Here is a 14801-nt window from a genome sequence, read left to right as displayed (position 1 = left end):
TAATACTTATATGAAAATTTATTACTTCATAGACTTTATACAATTAATACTTATATGAAAATTTATTACTTCATACACTTTATACATTTACTACTTATATGAAAATTTATTACTTCATAGACTTTATACAATTAATACTTATATGAAAATTTATTACTTCATAGACTTTATACATTTACTACTTATATGAAAATTTATTACTTCATAGACTTTATACAATTAATACTTATATGAAAATTTATTACTTCATAGACTTTATACATTTAATACTTATATGAAAATTTATTACTTCATAGACTTTATACTTTAATACTTATATGAAAATTTATTACTTCATAGACTTTATACATTTAATACTTATATGAAAATTTATTACTTCATAGACCTTATACATTTAATATTTATATGAAAATTTATTACTTCATAGACTTTATACAATTAATACTTATATGAAAATTTATTACTTCATAGACTTTATACATTTAATACTTATATGAAAATTTATTACTTCATAGACTTTATATTTTTTATACTTATATAAAAATTTATTACTTCATAGACTTTATATTTTGCTTCATAGACTTTATACATTTAATACTTATATGAAAATTTATTACTTCATAGACTTTATACATTTAATACTTATATGAAAATTTATTACTTCATAGACTTTATACAATTAATACTTATATGAAAATTTATGACTTCATAGACTTTATACATTTAGTACTTATATGAAAATTTATTACTTCATAGACTTTATACAATTAATACTTATATGAAAATTTATTACTTCATAGACTTTATACATTTAGTACTTATATGAAAATTTATTACTTCATAGACTTTATACAATTAATACTTATATGAAAATTTATTACTTCATAGACTTTATACATTTAGTACTTATATGAAAATTTATTACTTCATAGACTTTATACAATTAATACTTATATGAAAATTTATTACTTCATAGACTTTATACATTTACTACTTATATGAAAATTTATTACTTCATAGACTTTATACAATTAATACTTATATGAAAATTTATTACTTCATAGACTTTATACATTTAATACTTATATGAAAATTTATTACTTCATAGACTTTATACTTTAATACTTATATGAAAATTTATTACTTCATAGACTTTATACATTTAATACTTATATGAAAATTTATTACTTCATAGACCTTATACATTTAATACTTATATGAAAATTTATTACTTCATAGACTTTATACAATTAATACTTATATGAAAATTTATTACTTCATAGACTTTATACAATTAATACTTATATGAAAATTTATTACTTCATAGGCTTTATAAAATTAATACTTATATGAAAATTTATTACTTTATAGGCTTTATACAATTAATACTTATATGAAAATTTATTACTTCATAGACTTTATACAATTAATACTTATATGAAAATTTATTACTTCATAGGCTTTATACAATTAATACTTATATGAAAATTTATTACTTCATAGACTTTATACAATTAATACTTATATGAAAATTTATTACTTCATAGGCTTTATACAATTAATACTTATATGAAAATTTATTACTTCATAGACTTTATACATTTACTACTTATATGAAAATTTATTACTTCATACACTTTATACAATTAATACTTATATGAAAATTTATTACTTCATAGACTTTATAAAATTAATACTTATATGAAAATTTATTACTTCATAGACTTTATACATTTAATACTTATATGAAAATTTATTACTTCATAGACTTTATACATTTAATACTTATATGAAAATTTATTACTTCATAGACTTTATACTTTAATACTTATATGAAAATTTATTACTTCATAGACTTTATACATTTAATACTTATATGAAAATTTATTACTTCATAGACCTTATACATTTAATATTTATATGAAAATTTATTACTTCATAGACTTTATACAATTAATACTTATATGAAAATTTATTACTTCATAGACTTTATACATTTAATACTTATATGAAAATTTATTACTTCATAGACTTTATATTTTTTATACTTATATAAAAATTTATTACTTCATAGACTTTATATTTTGCTTCATAGACTTTATACATTTAATACTTATATGAAAATTTATTACTTCATAGACTTTATACATTTAATACTTATATGAAAATTTATTACTTCATAGACTTTATACAATTAATACTTATATGAAAATTTATGACTTCATAGACTTTATACATTTAGTACTTATATGAAAATTTATTACTTCATAGACTTTATACAATTAATACTTATATGAAAATTTATTACTTCATAGACTTTATACATTTAGTACTTATATGAAAATTTATTACTTCATAGACTTTATACAATTAATACTTATATGAAAATTTATTACTTCATAGACTTTATACATTTAGTACTTATATGAAAATTTATTACTTCATAGACTTTATACAATTAATACTTATATGAAAATTTATTACTTCATAGACTTTATACATTTACTACTTATATGAAAATTTATTACTTCATAGACTTTATACAATTAATACTTATATGAAAATTTATTACTTCATAGACTTTATACATTTAGTACTTATATGAAAATTTATTACTTCATAGACTTTATACAATTAATACTTATATGAAAATTTATTACTTCATAGACTTTATACATTTACTACTTATATGAAAATTTATTACTTCATAGACTTTATACAATTAATACTTATATGAAAATTTATTACTTCATAGACTTTATACATTTAATACTTATATGAAAATTTATTACTTCATAGACTTTATACTTTAATACTTATATGAAAATTTATTACTTCATAGACTTTATACAATTAATACTTATATGAAAATTTATTACTTCATAGACTTTATATTTTTTATACTTATATGAAAATTTATTACTTCATAGACTTTATATTTTTTATACTTATATAAAAATTTATTACTTCATAGACTTTATATTTTGCTTCATAGACTTTATAAATTTAATACTTATATGAAAATTTATTACTTCATAGACTTTATACAATTAATACTTATATGAAAATTTATTACTTCATAGACTTTATACATTTAATACTTATATGAAAATTTATTACTTCATAGACTTTATATTTTTTATACTTATATAAAAATTTATTACTTCATAGACTTTATATTTTGCTTCATAGACTTTATACATTTAATACTTATATGAAAATTTATTACTTCATAGACTTTATACAATTAATACTTATATGAAAATTTATTACTTCATAGACTTTATACATTTAATACTTATATGAAAATTTATTACTTCATAGACTTTATATTTTTTATACTTATATAAAAATTTATTACTTCATAGACTTTATATTTTGCTTCGTAGACTTTATACATTTAATACTTATATGAAAATTTATTACTTCATAGACTTTATACATTTAATACTTATATGAAAATTTATTACTTCATAGACTTTATACATTTAATACTTATATGAAAATTTATTACTTCATAGACTTTATACAATTAATACTTATATGAAAATTTATTACTTCATACACTTTATACATTTACTACTTATATGAAAATTTATTACTTCATAGACTTTATACAATTAATACTTATATGAAAATTTATTACTTCATAGACTTTATACATTTACTACTTATATGAAAATTTATTACTTCATAGACTTTATACAATTAATACTTATATGAAAATTTATTACTTCATAGACTTTATACATTTAATACTTATATGAAAATTTATTACTTCATAGACTTTATACTTTAATACTTATATGAAAATTTATTACTTCATAGACTTTATACATTTAATACTTATATGAAAATTTATTACTTCATAGACCTTATACATTTAATATTTATATGAAAATTTATTACTTCATAGACTTTATACAATTAATACTTATATGAAAATTTATTACTTCATAGACTTTATACATTTAATACTTATATGAAAATTTATTACTTCATAGACTTTATATTTTTTATACTTATATAAAAATTTATTACTTCATAGACTTTATATTTTGCTTCATAGACTTTATACATTTAATACTTATATGAAAATTTATTACTTCATAGACTTTATACATTTAATACTTATATGAAAATTTATTACTTCATAGACTTTATACAATTAATACTTATATGAAAATTTATGACTTCATAGACTTTATACATTTAGTACTTATATGAAAATTTATTACTTCATAGACTTTATACAATTAATATTTATATGAAAATTTATTACTTCATAGACTTTATACATTTAGTACTTATATGAAAATTTATTACTTCATAGACTTTATACATTTAATACTTATATGAAAATTTATTACTTCATAGACTTTATACAATTAATACTTATATGAAAATTTATTACTTCATACACTTTATACATTTACTACTTATATGAAAATTTATTACTTCATAGACTTTATACAATTAATACTTATATGAAAATTTATTACTTCATAGACTTTATACATTTACTACTTATATGAAAATTTATTACTTCATAGACTTTATACAATTAATACTTATATGAAAATTTATTACTTCATAGACTTTATACATTTAATACTTATATGAAAATTTATTACTTCATAGACTTTATACTTTAATACTTATATGAAAATTTATTACTTCATAGACTTTATACATTTAATACTTATATGAAAATTTATTACTTCATAGACCTTATACATTTAATATTTATATGAAAATTTATTACTTCATAGACTTTATACAATTAATACTTATATGAAAATTTATTACTTCATAGACTTTATACATTTAATACTTATATAAAAATTTATTACTTCATAGACTTTATATTTTTTATACTTATATAAAAATTTATTACTTCATAGACTTTATATTTTGCTTCATAGACTTTATACATTTAATACTTATATGAAAATTTATTACTTCATAGACTTTATACATTTAATACTTATATGAAAATTTATTACTTCATAGACTTTATACAATTAATACTTATATGAAAATTTATGACTTCATAGACTTTATACATTTAGTACTTATATGAAAATTTATTACTTCATAGACTTTATACAATTAATTCTTATATGAAAATTTATTACTTCATAGACTTTATACATTTAGTACTTATATGAAAATTTATTACTTCATAGACTTTATACAATTAATACTTATATGAAAATTTATTACTTCATAGACTTTATACATTTAGTACTTATATGAAAATTTATTACTTCATAGACTTTATACAATTAATACTTATATGAAAATTTATTACTTCATAGACTTTATACATTTACTACTTATATGAAAATTTATTACTTCATAGACTTTATACAATTAATACTTATATGAAAATTTATTACTTCATAGACTTTATACATTTAATACTTATATGAAAATTTATTACTTCATAGACTTTATACTTTAATACTTATATGAAAATTTATTACTTCATAGACTTTATACATTTAATACTTATATGAAAATTTATTACTTCATAGACCTTATACATTTAATACTTATATGAAAATTTATTACTTCATAGACTTTATACAATTAATACTTATATGAAAATTTATTACTTCATAGACTTTATACAATTAATACTTATATGAAAATTTATTACTTCATAGGCTTTATAAAATTAATACTTATATGAAAATTTATTACTTTATAGGCTTTATACAATTAATACTTATATGAAAATTTATTACTTCATAGACTTTATACAATTAATACTTATATGAAAATTTATTACTTCATAGGCTTTATACAATTAATACTTATATGAAAATTTATTACTTCATAGACTTTATACAATTAATACTTATATGAAAATTTATTACTTCATAGGCTTTATACAATTAATACTTATATGAAAATTTATTACTTCATAGACTTTATACATTTACTACTTATATGAAAATTTATTACTTCATACACTTTATACAATTAATACTTATATGAAAATTTATTACTTCATAGACTTTATAAAATTAATACTTATATGAAAATTTATTACTTCATAGACTTTATACATTTAATACTTATATGAAAATTTATTACTTCATAGACTTTATACATTTAATACTTATATGAAAATTTATTACTTCATAGACTTTATACTTTAATACTTATATGAAAATTTATTACTTCATAGACTTTATACATTTAATACTTATATGAAAATTTATTACTTCATAGACCTTATACATTTAATATTTATATGAAAATTTATTACTTCATAGACTTTATACAATTAATACTTATATGAAAATTTATTACTTCATAGACTTTATACATTTAATACTTATATGAAAATTTATTACTTCATAGACTTTATATTTTTTATACTTATATAAAAATTTATTACTTCATAGACTTTATATTTTGCTTCATAGACTTTATACATTTAATACTTATATGAAAATTTATTACTTCATAGACTTTATACATTTAATACTTATATGAAAATTTATTACTTCATAGACTTTATACAATTAATACTTATATGAAAATTTATGACTTCATAGACTTTATACATTTAGTACTTATATGAAAATTTATTACTTCATAGACTTTATACAATTAATACTTATATGAAAATTTATTACTTCATAGACTTTATACATTTAGTACTTATATGAAAATTTATTACTTCATAGACTTTATACAATTAATACTTATATGAAAATTTATTACTTCATAGACTTTATACATTTAGTACTTATATGAAAATTTATTACTTCATAGACTTTATACAATTAATACTTATATGAAAATTTATTACTTCATAGACTTTATACATTTACTACTTATATGAAAATTTATTACTTCATAGACTTTATACAATTAATACTTATATGAAAATTTATTACTTCATAGACTTTATACATTTAGTACTTATATGAAAATTTATTACTTCATAGACTTTATACAATTAATACTTATATGAAAATTTATTACTTCATAGACTTTATACATTTACTACTTATATGAAAATTTATTACTTCATAGACTTTATACAATTAATACTTATATGAAAATTTATTACTTCATAGACTTTATACATTTAATACTTATATGAAAATTTATTACTTCATAGACTTTATACTTTAGTACTTATATGAAAATTTATTACTTCATAGACTTTATACAATTAATACTTATATGAAAATTTATTACTTCATAGACTTTATATTTTTTATACTTATATGAAAATTTATTACTTCATAGACTTTATATTTTTTATACTTATATAAAAATTTATTACTTCATAGACTTTATATTTTGCTTCATAGACTTTATACATTTAATACTTATATGAAAATTTATTACTTCATAGACTTTATACAATTAATACTTATATGAAAATTTATTACTTCATAGACTTTATACATTTAATACTTATATGAAAATTTATTACTTCATAGACTTTATATTTTTTATACTTATATAAAAATTTATTACTTCATAGACTTTATATTTTGCTTCATAGACTTTATACATTTAATACTTATATGAAAATTTATTACTTCATAGACTTTATACATTTAATACTTATATGAAAATTTATTACTTCATAGACTTTATACAATTAATACTTATATGAAAATTTATTACTTCATAGACTTTATACATTTACTACTTATATGAAAATTTATTACTTCATAGACTTTATACAATTAATACTTATATGAAAATTTATTACTTCATAGACTTTATACATTTACTACTTATATGAAAATTTATTACTTCATAGACTTTATACAATTAATACTTATATGAAAATTTATTACTTCATAGACTTTATACATTTAATACTTATATGAAAATTTATTACTTCATAGACTTTATACTTTAATACTTATATGAAAATTTATTACTTCATAGACTTTATACAATTAATACTTATATGAAAATTTATTACTTCATAGACTTTATATTTTTTATACTTATATGAAAATTTATTACTTCATAGACTTTATATTTTTTATACTTATATAAAAATTTATTACTTCATAGACTTTATATTTTGCTTCATAGACTTTATACATTTAATACTTATATGAAAATTTATTACTTCATAGACTTTATACATTTACTACTTATATGAAAATTTATTACTTCATAGACTTTATACAATTAATACTTATATGAAAATTTATTACTTCATAGACTTTATACATTTACTACTTATATGAAAATTTATTACTTCATAGACTTTATACAATTAATACTTATATGAAAATTTATTACTTCATAGACTTTATACAATTAATACTTATATGAAAATTTATTACTTCATAGACTTTATACATTTACTACTTATATGAAAATTTATTACTTCATAGACTTTATACAATTAATACTTATATGAAAATTTATTACTTCATAGACTTTATACATTTACTACTTAAATGAAAATTTATTACTTCATAGACTTTATACAATTAATACTTATATGAAAATTTATTACTTCATAGACTTTATACATTTACTACTTATATGAAAATTTATTACTTCATAGACTTTATACAATTAATACTTATATAAAAATTTATTACTTCATAGACTTTATATTTTGCTTCATAGACTTTATACAATTAATACTTATATGAAAATTTATTACTTCATAGACTTTATACATTTACTACTTATATGAAAATTTATTACTTCATAGACTTTATACAATTAATACTTATATGAAAATTTATTACTTCATAGACTTTATACATTTACTACTTATATGAAAATTTATTACTTCATAGACTTTATACAATTAATACTTATATGAAAATTTATTACTTCATAGACTTTATACATTTACTACTTATATGAAAATTTATTACTTCATAGACTTTATACAATTAATACTTATATGAAAATTTATTACTTCATAGACTTTATACATTTAATACTTATATGAAAATTTATTACTTCATAGACTTTATACTTTAATACTTATATGAAAATTTATTACTTCATAGACTTTATACAATTAATACTTATATGAAAATTTATTACTTCATAGACTTTATATTTTTTATACTTATATGAAAATTTATTACTTCATAGACTTTATACAATTAATACTTATATGAAAATTTATTACTTCATAGACTTTATATTTTTTATACTTATATAAAAATTTATTACTTCATAGACTTTATATTTTGCTTCATAGACTTTATACATTTAATACTTATATGAAAATTTATTACTTCATAGACTTTATACATTTAATACTTATATGAAAATTTATTACTTCATAGACTTTATACAATTAATACTTATATGAAAATTTATGACTTCATAGACTTTATACATTTAGTACTTATATGAAAATTTATTACTTCATAGACTTTATACAATTAATACTTATATGAAAATTTATTACTTCATAGACTTTATACATTTAGTACTTATATGAAAATTTATTACTTCATAGACTTTATACAATTAATACTTATATGAAAATTTATTACTTCATAGACTTTATACATTTAGTACTTATATGAAAATTTATTACTTCATAGACTTTATACAATTAATACTTATATGAAAATTTATTACTTCATAGACTTTATACATTTACTACTTATATGAAAATTTATTACTTCATAGACTTTATACAATTAATACTTATATGAAAATTTATTACTTCATAGACTTTATACATTTAGTACTTATATGAAAATTTATTACTTCATAGACTTTATACAATTAATACTTATATGAAAATTTATTACTTCATAGACTTTATACATTTACTACTTATATGAAAATTTATTACTTCATAGACTTTATACAATTAATACTTATATGAAAATTTATTACTTCATAGACTTTATACATTTAATACTTATATGAAAATTTATTACTTCATAGACTTTATACTTTAATACTTATATGAAAATTTATTACTTCATAGACTTTATACAATTAATACTTATATGAAAATTTATTACTTCATAGACTTTATATTTTTTATACTTATATGAAAATTTATTACTTCATAGACTTTATATTTTTTATACTTATATAAAAATTTATTACTTCATAGACTTTATATTTTGCTTCATAGACTTTATACATTTAATACTTATATGAAAATTTATTACTTCATAGACTTTATACAATTAATACTTATATGAAAATTTATTACTTCATAGACTTTATACATTTAATACTTATATGAAAATTTATTACTTCATAGACTTTATATTTTTTATACTTATATAAAAATTTATTACTTCATAGACTTTATATTTTGCTTCATAGACTTTATACATTTAATACTTATATGAAAATTTATTACTTCATAGACTTTATACATTTAATACTTATATGAAAATTTATTACTTCATAGACTTTATACAATTAATACTTATATGAAAATTTATTACTTCATAGACTTTATACATTTACTACTTATATGAAAATTTATTACTTCATAGACTTTATACAATTAATACTTATATGAAAATTTATTACTTCATAGACTTTATACATTTAGTACTTATATGAAAATTTATTACTTCATAGACTTTATACAATTAATACTTATATGAAAATTTATTACTTCATAGACTTTATACATTTACTACTTATATGAAAATTTATTACTTCATAGACTTTATACAATTAATACTTATATGAAAATTTATTACTTCATAGACTTTATACATTTAATACTTATATGAAAATTTATTACTTCATAGACTTTATACTTTAATACTTATATGAAAATTTATTACTTCATAGACTTTATACAATTAATACTTATATGAAAATTTATTACTTCATAGACTTTATATTTTTTATACTTATATGAAAATTTATTACTTCATAGACTTTATATTTTTTATACTTATATAAAAATTTATTACTTCATAGACTTTATATTTTGCTTCATAGACTTTATACATTTAATACTTATATGAAAATTTATTACTTCATAGACTTTATACAATTAATACTTATATGAAAATTTATTACTTCATAGACTTTATACATTTAATACTTATATGAAAATTTATTACTTCATAGACTTTATATTTTTTATACTTATATAAAAATTTATTACTTCATAGACTTTATATTTTGCTTCGTAGACTTTATACATTTAATACTTATATGAAAATTTATTACTTCATAGACTTTATACATTTAATACTTATATGAAAATTTATTACTTCATAGACTTTATACATTTAATACTTATATGAAAATTTATTACTTCATAGACTTTATACAATTAATACTTATATGAAAATTTATTACTTCATACACTTTATACATTTACTACTTATATGAAAATTTATTACTTCATAGACTTTATACAATTAATACTTATATGAAAATTTATTACTTCATAGACTTTATACATTTACTACTTATATGAAAATTTATTACTTCATAGACTTTATACAATTAATACTTATATGAAAATTTATTACTTCATAGACTTTATACATTTAATACTTATATGAAAATTTATTACTTCATAGACTTTATACTTTAATACTTATATGAAAATTTATTACTTCATAGACTTTATACATTTAATACTTATATGAAAATTTATTACTTCATAGACCTTATACATTTAATATTTATATGAAAATTTATTACTTCATAGACTTTATACAATTAATACTTATATGAAAATTTATTACTTCATAGACTTTATACATTTAATACTTATATGAAAATTTATTACTTCATAGACTTTATACATTTAATACTTATATGAAAATTTATTACTTCATAGACTTTATACATTTAATACTTATATGAAAATTTATTACTTCATAGACTTTATACAATTAATACTTATATGAAAATTTATTACTTCATAGACTTTATACATTTAGTACTTATATGAAAATTTATTACTTCATAGACTTTATACATTTAATACTTATATGAAAATTTATTACTTCATAGACCTTATACATTTAATACTTATATGAAAATTTATTACTTCATAGACTTTATACAATTAATACTTATATGAAAATTTATTACTTCATAGACTTTATACAATTAATACTTATATGAAAATTTATTACTTCATAGGCTTTATAAAATTAATACTTATATGAAAATTTATTACTTTATAGGCTTTATACATTTAATACTTATATGAAAATTTATTACTTCATAGACCTTATACATTTAATACTTATATGAAAATTTATTACTTCATACACTTTATACAATTAATACTTATATGAAAATTTATTACTTCATAGACTTTATAAAATTAATACTTATATGAAAATTTATTACTTCATAGACTTTATACATTTAATACTTATATGAAAATTTATTACTTCATAGACTTTATACAATTAATACTTATATGAAAATTTATTACTTCATAGACTTTATACATTTAATACTTATATGAAAATTTATTACTTCATAGACTTTATACTTTAATACTTATATGAAAATTTATTACTTCATAGACTTTATAAAATTAATACTTATATGAAAATTTATTACTTCATAGACTTTATACAATTAATACTTATATGAAAATTTATTACTTCATAGACTTTATACATTTAATACTTATATGAAAATTTATTACTTCATAGACTTTATACAATTAATACTTATATGAAAATTTATGACTTCATAGACTTTATACATTTAGTACTTATATGAAAATTTATTACTTCATAGACTTTATACAATTAATACTTATATGAAAATTTATTACTTCATAGACTTTATACATTTACTACTTATATGAAAATTTATTACTTCATAGACTTTATACAATTAATACTTATATGAAAATTTATTACTTCATAGACTTTATACATTTAGTACTTATATGAAAATTTATTACTTCATAGACTTTATACAATTAATACTTATATGAAAATTTATTACTTCATAGACTTTATACAATTAATACTTATATGAAAATTTATTACTTCATAGACTTTATACAATTAATACTTATATGAAAATTTATTACTTCATAGACTTTATACAATTAATACTTATATGAAAATTTATTATTTCATAGACTTTATACATTTAATACTTATATGAAAATTTATTACTTCATAGACTTTATACAATTAATACTTATATGAAAATTTATGACTTCATAGACTTTATACATTTAGTACTTATATGAAACTTTATTACTTCATAGACTTTATACAATTAATACTTATATGAAAATTTATTACTTCATAGACTTTATACAATTAATACTTATATGAAAATTTATTACTTCATAGAATTTATACATTTAGTACTTATATGAAAATTTATTACTTCATAGACTTTATACATTTAGTACTTATATGAAAATTTATTACTTCATAGACTTTATACAATTAATACTTATATGAAAATTTATTACTTCATAGACTTTATACATTTACTACTTATATGAAAATTTATTACTTCATAGACTTTATACAATTAATACTTATATGAAAATTTATTACTTCATAGACTTTATACATTTAGTACTTATATGAAAATTTATTACTTCATAGACTTTATACAATTAATACTTATATGAAAATTTATTACTTCATAGACTTTATACATTTACTACTTATATGAAAATTTATTACTTCATAGACTTTATACAATTAATACTTATATGAAAATTTATTACTTCATAGACTTTATACATTTAGTACTTATATGAAAATTTATTACTTCATAGACTTTATACAATTAATACTTATATGAAAATTTATTACTTCATAGACTTTATACATTTAGTACTTATATGAAAATTTATTACTTCATAGACTTTATACAATTAATACTTATATGAAAATTTATTACTTCATAGACTTTATACATTTACTACTTATATGAAAATTTATTACTTCATAGACTTTATACAATTAATACTTATATGAAAATTTATTACTTCATAGACTTTATACATTTAGTACTTATATGAAAATTTATTACTTCATAGACTTTATACAATTAATACTTATATGAAAATTTATTACTTCATAGACTTTATACATTTACTACTTATATGAAAATTTATTACTTCATAGACTTTATACAATTAATACTTATATGAAAATTTATTACTTCATAGACTTTATACATTTAATACTTATATGAAAATTTATTACTTCATAGACTTTATACTTTAATACTTATATGAAAATTTATTACTTCATAGACTTTATACAATTAATACTTATATGAAAATTTATTACTTCATAGACTTTATATTTTTTATACTTATATGAAAATTTATTACTTCATAGACTTTATATTTTTTATACTTATATAAAAATTTATTACTTCATAGACTTTATATTTTGCTTCATAGACTTTATACATTTAATACTTATATGAAAATTTATTACTTCATAGACTTTATACAATTAATACTTATATGAAAATTTATTACTTCATAGACTTTATACATTTAATACTTATATGAAAATTTATTACTTCATAGACTTTATATTTTTTATACTTATATAAAAATTTATTACTTCATAGACTTTATATTTTGCTTCATAGACTTTATACATTTAATACTTATATGAAAATTTATTACTTCATAGACTTTATACATTTAATACTTATATGAAAATTTATTACTTCATAGACTTTATACAATTAATACTTATATGAAAATTTATTACTTCATAGACTTTATACATTTACTACTTATATGAAAATTTATTACTTCATAGACTTTATACAATTAATACTTATATGAAAATTTATTACTTCAT

Source organism: Bactrocera oleae, unplaced genomic scaffold (assembly GCF_042242935.1).
Source record: "Bactrocera oleae isolate idBacOlea1 unplaced genomic scaffold, idBacOlea1 ctg00000009.1, whole genome shotgun sequence".
In the NCBI taxonomy this organism is placed as follows: domain Eukaryota; kingdom Metazoa; phylum Arthropoda; class Insecta; order Diptera; family Tephritidae; genus Bactrocera; species Bactrocera oleae.
The sequence above is the reverse complement of the archived record's forward strand: the minus strand, read 5'-3'. Positions refer to the sequence as shown.